Consider the following 14,882-nt stretch of genomic DNA (forward strand, 5'->3'; position numbering starts at 1 on the left):
CCCGATGGCGCAAGAGGGAGGGAGCGAGCGCACCGGCTTGGGAATCCTTCAAGCAGAAAGTTCGTGCCTACGCTGTGGAATACGCAGAAAGAAGAGCCTTCGAAAGGAAGAAAGAAATGACAGCTCTGATGAAAAGCGTGTGCAGGTTAGTGAAGCAAGAAGAATCCAACCCAGGTCACTTCACGGAAGACATTAAAGCAATAAAAAAAGAAATGACTGACCGTATGCGGAGACAAAGATGTGGGAGCGCAGATAGCAGCCGCCTGTAGATCATTGAACGTGATGAGATTCCGTCCAAAGTCTTCCTATCACGTGAGAGAGAAAGAACAAGAAAGAACGAGATTTTGAAGATCATGTCTGGCGGCGAGCAACACGAGGGATCGGAAATTGTTCAAGATATTCTTCACAACCATTATAAAGACTTCTTCGGAGAGCAGGGCGGAATACATAGAAAGGACAACGTGGACATCTTTAAAGGTACCCCGAAGCTGACAGAAGAGGACAGGGAAAAGGTCGGCGGAAAGATGACCCAAAAAGAAATAAGGCATGCGATAAAGAAGCTGCGGTGGAACAAAGCGCCGGGACCGGACGGCATAGGCTCGGCCTTTTATAAAACGTTCAACGACGAACTATGTCCCATTCTCGAAGAAGTATTTGAAGACATTAGAAGGCGGGGTCTAATTCCTCCGTCGTTGCGGACAAGCCACACAGTGCTTATCCCGAAAAAAATGACGAAAGAGGGCGCCCCTACGGTGCTGGATTTTCGTCCGATTAGCCTTCTCTGCTCGGACTACAAAATACTAGCTAAAGTACTCACGAGACGTCTGGATCAGCTGTTGTGCAAAGTCATTGGCAGGCACCAAGCATACGGTGTCAAAGGGAGAAGCATCGGGGACAACTTACACATCATGAGGGCGGCATGTGAAGAAGCTCGAGCGACGGCAAATAAACTCGCTGTCGTCCAAGTAGATCTTAGACAGGCATTCGACCGGGTGAGCCATTGTTTCTTGTTCGACCTTCTCAAGTGGATTAATATCGGAGAGGAACTGCAGAACTGGTTACAGATATGCTACGCAGGCATTACGTCCCAGCTACTCATTAACGGTAACGTTGGAGCCAAGTTCGAGGTTAGGAGGTATGTGCGGCAAGGGTGTCCCATATCTCCCACGCTTTTTGCACTATATCTGGAGCCATTATGCCGCCATATTATAGAAGACGAGACAATCCAGGGTACAAAAGTAGCCCAGGAGGAAATAAAACTTCTGGCTTTCGCCGACGATGTAGCCATCATCTGCACGGAGGTGCCACATGTAGAGAGGGCGCTCGAGATCATCCGTCACTTCTGCGAAGTGTCGGGAGCAACATTGAACCTGGACAAGACGAAGGGCTGCTGGTTGGGCGAATGGGCCAAGAAGCCAGAAAACCTTTTGCGAATCGAATGGACTACAGAACTGGGCACTTACCTAGGAGTAAAACTAGATCCAGAAGTATGGAAGCCGAAGCTAAACCAGCTGCAGGGAAAGCTCCAGCCATTCATGGGAAGACAGCTGTCCATCCTACATAGAAGTGTGATAATTAATACTGCTCTCTATCCTGCCATCCTATATTGTGCACAGGCGATTCTTGTAGACGGGGGAACAGTGCAGCAATTCCACAGGCTATGTGCAAGGTACCTGTGGCAGTCGAAATTCGAGCGCATGCGCAGGTCAAATATCTTTTGGTCACTGGAGTCAGGCGAACTGGGCGTTGTAAATCTGGAAATAAAAATTAAAGTCCAACGCTTTCTGTACTTCAGGGATCAAAGAAGTCCCGAGATTCGTGCTCCCATGCAAGTAATGGGAACAAGTCACCTGTTGGAGTGGATAGTGACGACGACGCAAACTACAGCGCTCGATAAGACAACCCTGACTTTCTACAGGGAAATGAAGCTCAGCATCAGGTTTTTCTTAGAGATCTTTACGTGGGAATACCTGGCAACAGTCAAAAAGAAGAAGTTGTATTGGGACACCGTGGCCATGATGTACCCACCTCCACTCTACCGGCAAAATTTCACAGAAATCTCGCCGCGGGATGTTCTAAAGCGGATAAAATACCTGCCAACTCCAACGAGCTCCAAGGACTTCTTTGTGAAGTTTCACATAGAGGTACTTCCTGCAAAACATTGGCTCCAGGGCAAGGGGTTCCTGGTACCCTGGGAAGGAAGATGTGATGTGTGTGGCGAAACAGAAACCTTGCGTCACGTCGTGTATGAGTGCAGGAACGCTTTTCTCTTTTAGAGCGATCTCCGTACATCTCTGCAGATAGAGGAAGAACTTCCATACGAGGCCCTAAAGCTTCTCAATTTCAAGCGCAAGGAATTCACCGAAGTGAAGAGCGTTGCTGTGGTAAAAGGCTTCAAGCTCTATGGACAGCGCGAACATCCCGGGTCGAATGTGACGCAAAGCCCAGATCACCCATCCATTTCCTGAAGACGAAACTGATGTGGACACTTTCACTGATAGGCACCACAAGACTAAGAGAGGAGAAGAGATGAAAGGACCTAGCGGATACCATACAACAGCTGTCCCCGAAAACTTTTGGTTACAGAAGAAGAAACACTTGCAAGGAAAAGGACTAAGAAAACTGCACAGACGGAACGAGGTTTTAAGAAAAAAAAAAGTGTTGTGTACAAAAGTACTGTATACGTTGAGATGTTTTCTATGATTTTATGATAATAAAAATGTAAAATAAAGTGGCTCATGGGTCTAGGGGTATGATTCTCGCTTCGGGTGCGAGAGGTCCCTGGTTCAAATCCCGGACGAGCCCTCGTTTCTTATCGCTGTTGACTTCATTGTGCTATTCGGTTTGCTATACAACTATCACACACGTGCCTATATTTGTTTCTTGACAAGCATTTTCCATTCTATCACGTAATTACGCCTCCGGTCGACGAGCAGCAGCACGTGGCTCATTGGTCTAGGGGTATGGTTCTCGCTTTGGGTGCGAGAGGTCCCGGGTTCCAATCCCGGTCGAGCCCACGTTTTTTATCGCTGTTGACTTCATTGTGCTATGCGGTTTGCTATTATAACTATCGCACACGAGCCTATATTTGTTACTTGACAACCCTTTTCCTTTCTATCACGTAATTACGCCTCCGCTCGACGAACAGCGGCACGTGGGTTGGTGTTGTGGCTCGTTGGTCTAGGGTTATGGTTCTCGCTTTGGGTGCGAGAGGTCCCGGGTTCCAATCCCGGACGAGCCCACGTTTTTTATCGCTGTTGACTTCATTGTGCTATGCGGTTTGCTATTATAACTATCACACACGAGCCTATATCTGTTACTTGACAACCCTTTTCCTTTCTATCACGTAATTACGCCTCCGCTCGACGAACAGCGGCACGTGGGTTGGTGTTGTGGCTCGTTGGTCTAGGGTTATGGTTCTCGCTTTGGGTGCGAAGTGTCCCGGGTTCCAATCCCGGACGAGCCCACGTTTTTTATCGCTGTTGACTTCATTGTGCTATGCGGTTTGCTATTATAACTATCACACACGAGCCTATATTTGTTCCTTGACAACCCTTTTCCTTTCTATCACGTAATTACGCCTCCGCTCGACGAACAGCGGCACGTGGGTTGGTGTTGTGGCTCGTTGGTCTAGGGTTATGGTTCTCGCTTTGGGTGCGAGAGGTCCCGGGTTCCAATCCCGGATGAGCCCACGTTTTTTATCGCTGTTGACTTCATTGTGCTATGCGGTTTGCTATTATAACTATCACACACGAGCCTATATTTGTTACTTGACAACCCTTTTCCTTTCTATCACGTAATTACGCCTCCGCTCGACGAACAGCGGCACGTGGGTTGGTGTTGTGGCTCGTTGGTCTAGGGTTATGGTTCTCGCTTTGGGTGCGAGAGGTCCCGGGTTCCAATCCCGGACGAGCCCATGTTTTTTATCGCTGTTGACTTCATTGTGCTATGCGGTTTGCTATTATAACTATCACACACGAGCCTATATCTGTTACTTGACAACCCTTTTCCTTTCTATCACGTAATTACGCCTCCGCTCGACGAACAGCGGCACGTGGGTTGGTGTTGTGGCTCGTTGGTCTAGGGTTATGGTTCTCGCTTTGGGTGCGAGAGGTCCCGGGTTCCAATCCCGGACGAGCCCACGTTTTTTATCGCTGTTGACTTCATTGTGCTATGCGGTTTGCTATTATAACTATCACACACGAGCCTATATCTGTTACTTGACAACCCTTTTCCTTTCTATCACGTAATTACGCCTCCGCTCGACGAACAGCGGCACGTGGGTTGGTGTTGTGGCTCGTTGGTCTAGGGTTATGGTTCTCGCTTTGGGTGCGAAGTGTCCCGGGTTCCAATCCCGGACGAGCCCACGTTTTTTATCGCTGTTGACTTCATTGTGCTATGCGGTTTGCTATTATAACTATCACACACGAGCCTATATTTGTTCCTTGACAACCCTTTTCCTTTCTATCACGTAATTACGCCTCCGCTCGACGAACAGCGGCACGTGGGTTGGTGTTGTGGCTCGTTGGTCTAGGGTTATGGTTCTCGCTTTGGGTGCGAGAGGTCCCGGGTTCCAATCCCGGATGAGCCCACGTTTTTTATCGCTGTTGACTTCATTGTGCTATGCGGTTTGCTATTATAACTATCACACACGAGCCTATATTTGTTACTTGACAACCCTTTTCCTTTCTATCACGTAATTACGCCTCCGCTCGACGAACAGCGGCACGTGGGTTGGTGTTGTGGCTCGTTGGTCTAGCGTTATGGTTCTCGCTTTGGGTGCGAGAGGTCCCGGGTTCCAATCCCGGACGAGCCCATGTTTTTTATCGCTGTTGACTTCATTGTGCTATGCGGTTTGCTATTATAACTATCACACACGAGCCTATATCTGTTACTTGACAACCCTTTTCCTTTCTATCACGTAATTACGCCTCCGCTCGACGAACAGCGGCACGTGGGTTGGTGTTGTGGCTCGTTGGTCTAGGGTTATGGTTCTCGCTTTGGGTGCGAGAGGTCCCGGGTTCCAATCCCGGACGAGCCCACGTTTTTTTATCGCTGTTGACTTCATTGTGCTATGCAGTTTGCTATTATAACTATCACACACGAGCCTATATTTGTTACTTGACAACCCTTTTCCTTTCTATCACGTAATTACGCCTCCGCTCGACGAACAGCGGCACGTGGGTTGGTGTTGTGGCTCGTTGGTCTAGGGTTATGGTTCTCGCTTTGGGTGCGAGAGGTCCCGGGTTCCAATCCCGGACGAGCCCACGTTTTTTATCGCTGTTGACTTCATTGTGCTATGCGGTTTGCTATTATAACTATCACACACGAGCCTATATCTGTTACTTGACAACCCTTTTCCTTTCTATCACGTAATTACGCCTCCGCTCGACGAACAGCGGCACGTGGGTTGGTGTTGTGGCTCGTTGGTCTAGGGTTATGGTTCTCGCTTTGGGTGCGAAGTGTCCCGGGTTCCAATCCCGGACGAGCCCACGTTTTTTATCGCTGTTGACTTCATTGTGCTATGCGGTTTGCTATTATAACTATCACACACGAGCCTATATTTGTTCCTTGACAACCCTTTTCCTTTCTATCACGTAATTACGCCTCCGCTCGACGAACAGCGGCACGTGGGTTGGTGTTGTGGCTCGTTGGTCTAGGGTTATGGTTCTCGCTTTGGGTGCGAGAGGTCCCGGGTTCCAATCCCGGATGAGCCCACGTTTTTTATCGCTGTTGACTTCATTGTGCTATGCGGTTTGCTATTATAACTATCACACACGAGCCTATATTTGTTACTTGACAACCCTTTTCCTTTCTATCACGTAATTACGCCTCCGCTCGACGAACAGCGGCACGTGGGTTGGTGTTGTGGCTCGTTGGTCTAGCGTTATGGTTCTCGCTTTGGGTGCGAGAGGTCCCGGGTTCCAATCCCGGACGAGCCCATGTTTTTTATCGCTGTTGACTTCATTGTGCTATGCGGTTTGCTATTATAACTATCACACACGAGCCTATATCTGTTACTTGACAACCCTTTTCCTTTCTATCACGTAATTACGCCTCCGCTCGACGAACAGCGGCACGTGGGTTGGTGTTGTGGCTCGTTGGTCTAGGGTTATGGTTCTCGCTTTGGGTGCGAGAGGTCCCGGGTTCCAATCCCGGACGAGCCCACGTTTTTTTATCGCTGTTGACTTCATTGTGCTATGCAGTTTGCTATTATAACTATCACACACGAGCCTATATTTGTTACTTGACAACCCTTTTCCTTTCTATCACGTAATTACGCCTCCGCTCGACGAACAGCGGCGCGTGGGTTGGTGTTGTGGCTCGTTGGTCTAGGGTTATGGTTCTCGCTTTGGGTGCGAGAGGTCCCGGGTTCCAATCCCGGACGAGCCCACGTTTTTTATCGCTGTTGACTTCATTGTGCTATGAGGTTTGCTATTACAACTATCACACACGAGCCTATATTTGTTACTTGACAACCCTTTTCCTTTCTATCACGTAATTACGCCTGCGCTCGACGAACAGCAGCGCGTGGGTTGGTGTTGTGGCTCGTTGGTCTAGGGTTATGGTTCTCGCTTTGGGTGCGAGAGGTCCCGGGTTCCAATCCCGGACGAGCCCACGTTTTTTGTCGCTGTTGACTTCATTGTGCTATGCGGTTTGCTATTATAACTATCACACACGAGCCTATATTTGTTACTTGACAACCCTTTTCCTTTCTATCACGTAATTACGCCTCCGTTCGACGAACAGCGGCACGTGGGTTGGTGTTGTGGCTCGTTGGTCTAGGGTTATGGTTCTCGCTTTGGGTGCGAGAGGTCCCGGGTTCCAATCCCGGACGAGCACACGTTTTTTATCGCTGTTGACTTCATTGTGCTATGCGGTTTGCTATTATAACTATCACACACGAGCCTATATTTGTTACTTGACAACCCTTTTCCTTTCTATCACGTAATTACGCCTCCGTTCGACGAACAGCGGCACGTGGGTTGGTGTTGTGGCTCGTTGGTCTAGGGTTATGGTTCTCGCTTTGGGTGCGAGAGGTCCCGGGTTCCAATCCCGGACGAGCACACGTTTTTTATCGCTGTTGACTTCATTGTGCTATGCGGTTTGCTATTATAACTATCACACACGAGCCTATATTTGTTACTTGACAACCCTTTTCCTTTCTATCACGTAATTACGCCTCCGTTCGACGAACAGCGGCACGTGGGTTGGTGTTGTGGCTCGTTGGTCTAGGGTTATGGTTCTCGCTTTGGGTGCGAGAGGTCCCGGGTTCCAATCCCGGACGAGCACACGTTTTTTATCGCTGTTGACTTCATTGTGCTATGCGGTTTGCTATTATAACTATCACACACGAGCCTATATTTGTTACTTGACAACCCTTTTCCTTTCTATCACGTAATTACGCCTCCGCTCGACGAACAGCGGCACGTGGGTTGGTTTTGTGGCTCGTTGGTCTAGGATTCTACTTCCGGCAGCGTTAGCGATCGGTCGCAGAAACGATGAGCTCCGTGGGAGCGGCGAATACGGCTAGGCCTAGCCGGGGGAATGCAGTACATACAGGAACAAAGGACGCGCAAGCAATGGATTACAGGTTGATTCTGCCTTCCATACCTGCTGGGAGAATTTCCCACAACACTATTTTCCTTCATGCTGATCCTGCCGGAAAACCGTACAACGTGCATCACTTCGGGGAAGCGTTACAAGGGAAAGTGAACAAGGAGAACGTTGCGAACTTTGGTGTGTTTCAATATAACCACGTGTGGACTCTCAGCTTCCACGACGGTGTGGCGAAGGAAAATTTCCTTGCGTTAAAGGAACTGAAGGTGAAAGGTAGGAGTTGCAAAATCATCGACCCGAACGTTAAACAGGTGGTCGTCAAGTTGCACTGGATGCCGAGAAATATCCCGGACGTCTCAGTTGTTAGGGCGTTATCAGCGTTCGGTGCAGTAAAGGATATCGTTCGCCAGAAATGGAAGTCGTCATTCTTCGAGGGCGTGGAATCTACTACAAGAGAAATAGTTTTTGAAGTCAAAGATAAAGTGTCTGTGGACGATATCCCGCACCTGATGTTCATCGACGGTTGTCAGGTTCTGTTGGACGTACAAGGTCGCGCTCCGCTTTGCCTACGTTGCAAGGTGGCGGGCCACATCAGGAAGTCCTGCAATACGCCCTGGTGTAAAAAATGTAAGAGATTCGGGCACGACGAAGAGGAGTGTGTATCGACGTATGCGTCACGTGTAAAGCGGACGGACGAGCCAGCCAGGGAGATGTTCGCCGACCGCACAGATGACGTCACAATGGTGGAAGCCTGCGAGAACGAAAGGGAAGGAACAAAGGAGGCCTTTCACAATGCTGATCGCCCAGAGGAGTCGACCGTTGGCAAAGGAGATGTGCACGGCCAGGACGCCCCCAAAGACTATGACCCGGCAGCAAGAAGGAAAGAGAGAAGTTCCTCAGTTGATGGCAGCGATGACGAACTTCTTAAACAGGATATGCGAATGACTACTTCTGCAGCAAAGAGACTCAGACAGACAGATCCAACAGGTTTTCCTCCATTAACGCCGCAGGAAACTGCGGGTTCCTGCCTCAACGACATCAATTTTGGAACTCTTTAATGTGACTTGGCATGCACTCAGCTGATCGTCCGCTATGGCAATGGAGATAAGTATGAACCACTCTTGGCTTTTATTAATTGACGCGGCCGTTCCATGAGAGGCACATCAATCACTGTAGGGACGATAAATGTGAGGGGACTCAACTCAAGAAAGAAACAGTATCAACTTAAACGTTATCTTCAAGACCACGACGATATTGATGTGCTAGCAGTTCAGGAAACTAAGATCTGCTCTGAAGAAAAGACGACGGAATTGATATCGTATGTGTTTGCGTCTGACTTCGATGTTGTCGTTAGCCACGCGGTTGGGTGTTCGGCCGGAACTTTGCTGTGTTTAAGAAAGAGACAAAACATGCTTCCGCTGCAGTACTCAACTGATGAACAAGGTCGAATAGCGAAATTAGACGCCCTTGTAGACAACGAGATATGGCGCTTTATCGGTGTGTATGCGCCCAACGACATGTTAGAAAGGGTCGCTTTTTTCCACTCCGTGGGTGACATAGCAGAGGAAATGGACAACACAGTTCTGCTGGGCGACTTCAACTGTACTTTAAGCGATAGCGATCGGAATAGAATCAAAAACACTGCCGACAAGAGCGAAGTAGCCTTGCAAGCTTTAATAACAAATTGCAGCATGACGGATGCATTTGAGTGCATGAAAGGAACGCCTCCCGTATTTACACACTTTCAAGGGGATTCCCACGCCAGATTAGATAGAGTATACATATCAACACTGTGCAAGAAGAAGGTCACGAGATACGGTGTGAGGCCTGCATATTTTAGTGACCACTGTTTAGTAAAGGCGACCCTCGGTCAAGACAGAAAGACGGCCAGAAGCGATGGATGGTCGTTGTGGAAGATGAATGTGAGGATACTTGATGATGAGAGCTTCGTTGGATTGGTAAAGGATGAGATTGCAGGACTCATAACAACTGACAGAACGTGGAGCTCAGCGTGGGATCTCTTTAAACAACGTGTACGTTTTATAGCAATCGAGAGGAGCAGTGTGCTGGCATACCGTGAAAAATGGCGAGAGGAAGAACTAAAGAAGAACCTGAGCGTTATTATCAAGGCTGAGTCCAAAAACCCGGGATCGTTAAGTAAAGAAATGGAGGACGCAAAATATGAGCTGGAACTAATCAATCAAACGAGATATGAGGGGGCAAGAATACGGTCCAGATCCAGACAATATTTACCGGACGAGTTGCCCAGTAAGAGACACGTCCGACATGAGCTGGAACATGTTCGGGTGAAAGCTATAGAAGAGATTGAACAGGAGGGGGCAATAATTAGTGATGAAGGAATGATACAAAAATGTTTCTACGAGTACTTCGAAAATTTGATTGGGAAACCAAGGAAACCGCAACCGAACGTCGCTGAGATAACGCAGTGGGCGGATGTGGCCAAGTTGACAGAGGAGGAAAAAAGAACACTGGGTGCTCCGCTTGAGCTAGCTGAGATAAAGCATGCGATACAATCACTCGGGAAAAACAAGACGCCTGGTCCTGATGGCTTAGTGGGGGAGTTCTATCAGATGTTTGCTGACTTCATCGCTCCCGTTTTGTTAGAAGTGTACAAGGAGTCAGAAAGACAAGGCACCTTCCCTGCATCTTTTCGGCGTTCTCACACAGTTTTCATCCCTAAGAAGATACCCGCGGGGATTGTCCCTCAAGTGACGGATTTTAGACCAATCACCCTATGCAACCTGGATTACAAGCTATTTGCGAAAGTACTCGCGGCTCGTCTGCAGAAGGTGATTCCGATCCTGATAGGTCAGCATCAAACGTGCGCAATCAGAGGCAGGAGCATTCAGACCAACGTGCATGTGTTGCGAACAGTCGTCGACGTGTGTGCCCAAGAAGGAGATCAGGCGGCAGTGCTTCAAGCAGACCTCTCGAAAGCTTTTGATAAGGTTTGCCACGACTTCTTATTTTCCATATTGAACTTGATGAACCTGGGCCAAGAGTTTATAGATCGTGTGCGTTTGTGTTATAGAGACGCGTCAACGAAGCTTGTTCTCAACAAAACCTGTTCAGAAAGCATTATTCTCCGTTCATCAGTGAGGCAGGGATGTCCGTTGTCGCCTCTCTTGTTCAATCTTTATATAGAACCACTGTGTAGAAGGATTATTAGCAACCCCAGCATAGAAGGGTTTCATCTCGGCACCTGCGAGGTGAAAGTGTTGGGCTATGCAGATGATCTAACTTTTGTTGTTTCCGAGAAAAAAAAGTGTTGTTGGTGTCATAAACGAGATTGAACAATACTGCAAGTTATCGGGTGCTAGCCTCAACAGGAACAAATCTGTCGGAATGTGGGTAGGTCAATGGGGGACAACCCCCGAAGTATTTCAAGGCGTCAAGTGGCAGTGCGTACCAGGGAACTACTTAGGTGTCCCACTACAGGGGGGCAGAAGCATCAGTGGCACATGGACGAAACTTTGTGGGAAAGTGAGAACGCATGCCAACATATGGAAAGCACGGGAGCTTTCCATCTTCCAAAGAGCAGAAGTATGCAACACGTTCTTGGTCGCCAGGGTTGTATACTGGTTGCAAGTGCTACACTGCATGCGGAGCAATATACAACATTTTCATCGTGTGTTCGCTACGCTTATCTGGAAGTCGAGCTTCGAGGCAATGCGAAGAGATAATCTCTTCAGATCGGTCCGTAAAGGGGGCGTAGGCCTCCTACATTTGTTTGTGATGAAACTAAGTATGAGACTGTTCTTTTTTCGAAAATGCAATCATCCGGTGATTAGAACCATGCTACAGAACATTGGTCATGTCTATCTTCCTGATATTGTGGTGTCGAGTGTAGGTCGAATGTTTACTGTGTCCCCCTTCTATGTGGAAGTAATCCAGAGCATGCGATTTTTACTGGCAAGGTTTTCACGTGAATACATCTTCAATGTGTCCAAATCTAGGCTGAAGGCTGATCTTGTAGACGCGCTTTTTCCAGTGCCACTTTACCGAGATATTCCGGAAGACTCAACAGGATCTGATATCCTGTGCAGACTCAAAAAAATGCCCATCAAAGCCAGAATCAAAACATTTTTCTTCAAGCTGCACACAAATACTTTGCCAGTAAAGACGTGGTTAGCGGCTAAAGGGATATTTGTGCCCTGGTCTACTAACTGTAGATATTGTAACGAGGCTGAAACGATTGAACACGTGTTTATATATTGTACCGAGGCGCAGTTTTTATGGGATGACTTAAGCAGGGCTGTTGACAAGCGAATCCGTCTCAATCCGCATACCATAAGATATTTGCCACTTGCTGACAAGCATGGACCCAGGTATGATGTATTGTGTGTGTTGGCAATGTTCAGCTTATGGAAAGTTCTAATAGCTGGTAGGAACGAAGAACATAGGAAGCCGCCAATGGTGTATTTAGCGGAGGAATTGCTGCAAACACAGCGGTTTGCTGAGCACGCAGGTGACGTGCCCGAGTGGCTGCAACTTTTCTGTTCCAAAGTGGCTCCGAGACGGGGTTCACTCTTTTAACTGTTTTAATACTGTTTGAGATGTATATACTGTGATCAATAAAGAATATCTGGAAAAAAAAAAAAAAAAAAAAGGCTCGTTGGTCTAGGGTTATGGTTCTCGCTTTGGGTGCGAGAGGTCCCGGGTTCCAATCCCGGACGAGCACACGTTTTTTATCGCTGTTGACTTCATTGTGCTATGCGGTTTGCTATTATAACTATCACACACGAGCCTATATTTGTTACTTGACAACCCTTTTCCTTTCTATCACGTAATTACGCCTCCGCTCGACGAACAGCGGCACGTGGGTTGGTTTTGTGGCTCGTTGGTCTAGGGGTATGGTTCTCGCTTTGGGTGCGAGAGGTCCCAGGTTCCAATCCCGGACGAGCACACGTTTTTTATCGCTGTTGACTTCATTGTGCTATGCGGTTTGCTATTATAACTATCACACACGAGCCTATATTTGTTACTTGACAACCCTTTTCCTTTCTATCACGTAATTACGCCTCCGTTCGACGAACAGCGGCACGTGGGTTGGTGTTGTGGCTCGTTGGTCTAGGGTTATGGTTCTCGCTTTGGGTGCGAGAGGTCCCAGGTTCCAATCCCGGACGAGCACACGTTTTTTATCGCTGTTGACTTCATTGTGCTATGCGGTTTGCTATTATAACTATCACACACGAGCCTATATTTGTTACTTGACAACCCTTTTCCTTTCTATCACGTAATTACGCCTCCGTTCGACGAACAGCGGCACGTGGGTTGGTGTTGTGGCTCGTTGGTCTAGGGTTATGGTTCTCGCTTTGGGTGCGAGAGGTCCCAGGTTCCAATCCCGGACGAGCACACGTTTTTTATCGCTGTTGACTTCATTGTGCTATGCGGTTTGCTATTATAACTATCACACACGAGCCTATATTTGTTACTTGACAACCCTTTTCCTTTCTATCACGTAATTACGCCTCCGTTCGACGAACAGCGGCACGTGGGTTGGTGTTGTGGCTCGTTGGTCTAGGGTTATGGTTCTCGCTTTGGGTGCGAGAGGTCCCAGGTTCCAATCCCGGACGAGCACACGTTTTTTATCGCTGTTGACTTCATTGTGCTATGCGGTTTGCTATTATAACTATCACACACGAGCCTATATTTGTTACTTGACAACCCTTTTCCTTTCTATCACGTAATTACGCCTCCGTTCGACGAACAGCGGCACGTGGGTTGGTGTTGTGGCTCGTTGGTCTAGGGTTATGGTTCTCGCTTTGGGTGCGAGAGGTCCCGGGTTCCAATCCCGGACGAGCACACGTTTTTTATCGCTGTTGACTTCATTGTGCTATGCGGTTTGCTATTATAACTATCACACACGAGCCTATATTTGTTACTTGACAACCCTTTTCCTTTCTATCACGTAATTACGCCTCCGCTCGACGAACAGCGGCACGTGGGTTGGTTTTGTGGCTCGTTGGTCTAGGGTTATGGTTCTCGCTTTGGGTGCGAGAGGTCCCGGGTTCCAATCCCGGACGAGCACACGTTTTTTATCGCTGTTGACTTCATTGTGCTATGCGGTTTGCTATTATAACTATCACACACGAGCCTATATTTGTTACTTGACAACCCTTTTCCTTTCTATCACGTAATTACGCCTCCGCTCGACGAACAGCGGCACGTGGGTTGGTTTTGTGGCTCGTTGGTCTAGGGTTATGGTTCTCGCTTTGGGTGCGAGAGGTCCCGGGTTCCAATCCCGGACGAGCCCACGTTTTTTATCGCTGTTGGCTTCATTGTGCTATGAGGTTTGCTATTACAACTATCACACACGAGCCTATATTTGTTTCTTGACAAGCATTCTCCTTTCTATCATGTAATTACGCCTCAGATCGACGAACAGCGGGACGTGGATCGGTTTTGTGGCTCGTTGGTCTAGGGTATGATTCTCGCTTATCTATTCTATCTTAAAAAGAAGCTTTATTTGCAACACTGCTCTGTACCCAGCAATACTGTATTACGCACAGGCTAGAGTCTGCGATGGAGGCACAGCACCCCGGATTCACAGGGTATTCGCCACCTTCATCTGAAGATCCCCATGGAAAAAATGCGACGCACCAATCTGTTCCATTCGAAGCTACGTGGTGGCCTCCAGACGGTCAACATAGCAGTGAAACTTGTAGTCCAGCGCGTCCTGTTTTTCCGGGGCGAGATGAACGGGATCCTACGAGAAGCGATGCAGACGATAGGTTCGGCATCCCTAGCACCGTGGACAGCTACTTCAAGAGGTGGCTTCAAGAAGCACCGCGCCCTGAAGTTTTACAAGGACGTGGCCGAGGCTGTGCAGTTCGTGTGTGATAGGTTCTCTTGGGAGTACTTGATAAACGTTAAAAGGAAAAAGCTATACTGGGACGTCATCGACCTACTGTTTCCTTCCCCGATATACAGAAGCGTGTTCCCCAGCAGGGAAAAATCGGATGTTTTCCAAAAGTTACTCTGTATGCCAGTGCTATGCGGTTTGCTATTATAAGTTTCACACACGAGCCTATATTTGTTTCTTGACAAGCCTTTTCCTTTCTATCACGTAATTACGCCTCCGATCGACGAACCAGAGGGCTTCGTCGACAAGAAAGGACGGCGTCGTGCGAAGCATCTGGACCTGGAACGGGCGACCATGAGAAGGGCTCTAGAAACGATGACACGGAGGTCACGGATGACTCCACGCCTCAGAAGACGTTCGCTAAAACTTTGATTAAAGTCGGAATAGAAGATGCACAGGTACCCAGGGGACAGGATCATTAGTAAACAATGAAGAA

The sequence above is a fragment of the Ornithodoros turicata genome, chromosome 1 (genome assembly GCF_037126465.1).
Source record: "Ornithodoros turicata isolate Travis chromosome 1, ASM3712646v1, whole genome shotgun sequence".
NCBI classification, from domain to species: domain Eukaryota; kingdom Metazoa; phylum Arthropoda; class Arachnida; order Ixodida; family Argasidae; genus Ornithodoros; species Ornithodoros turicata.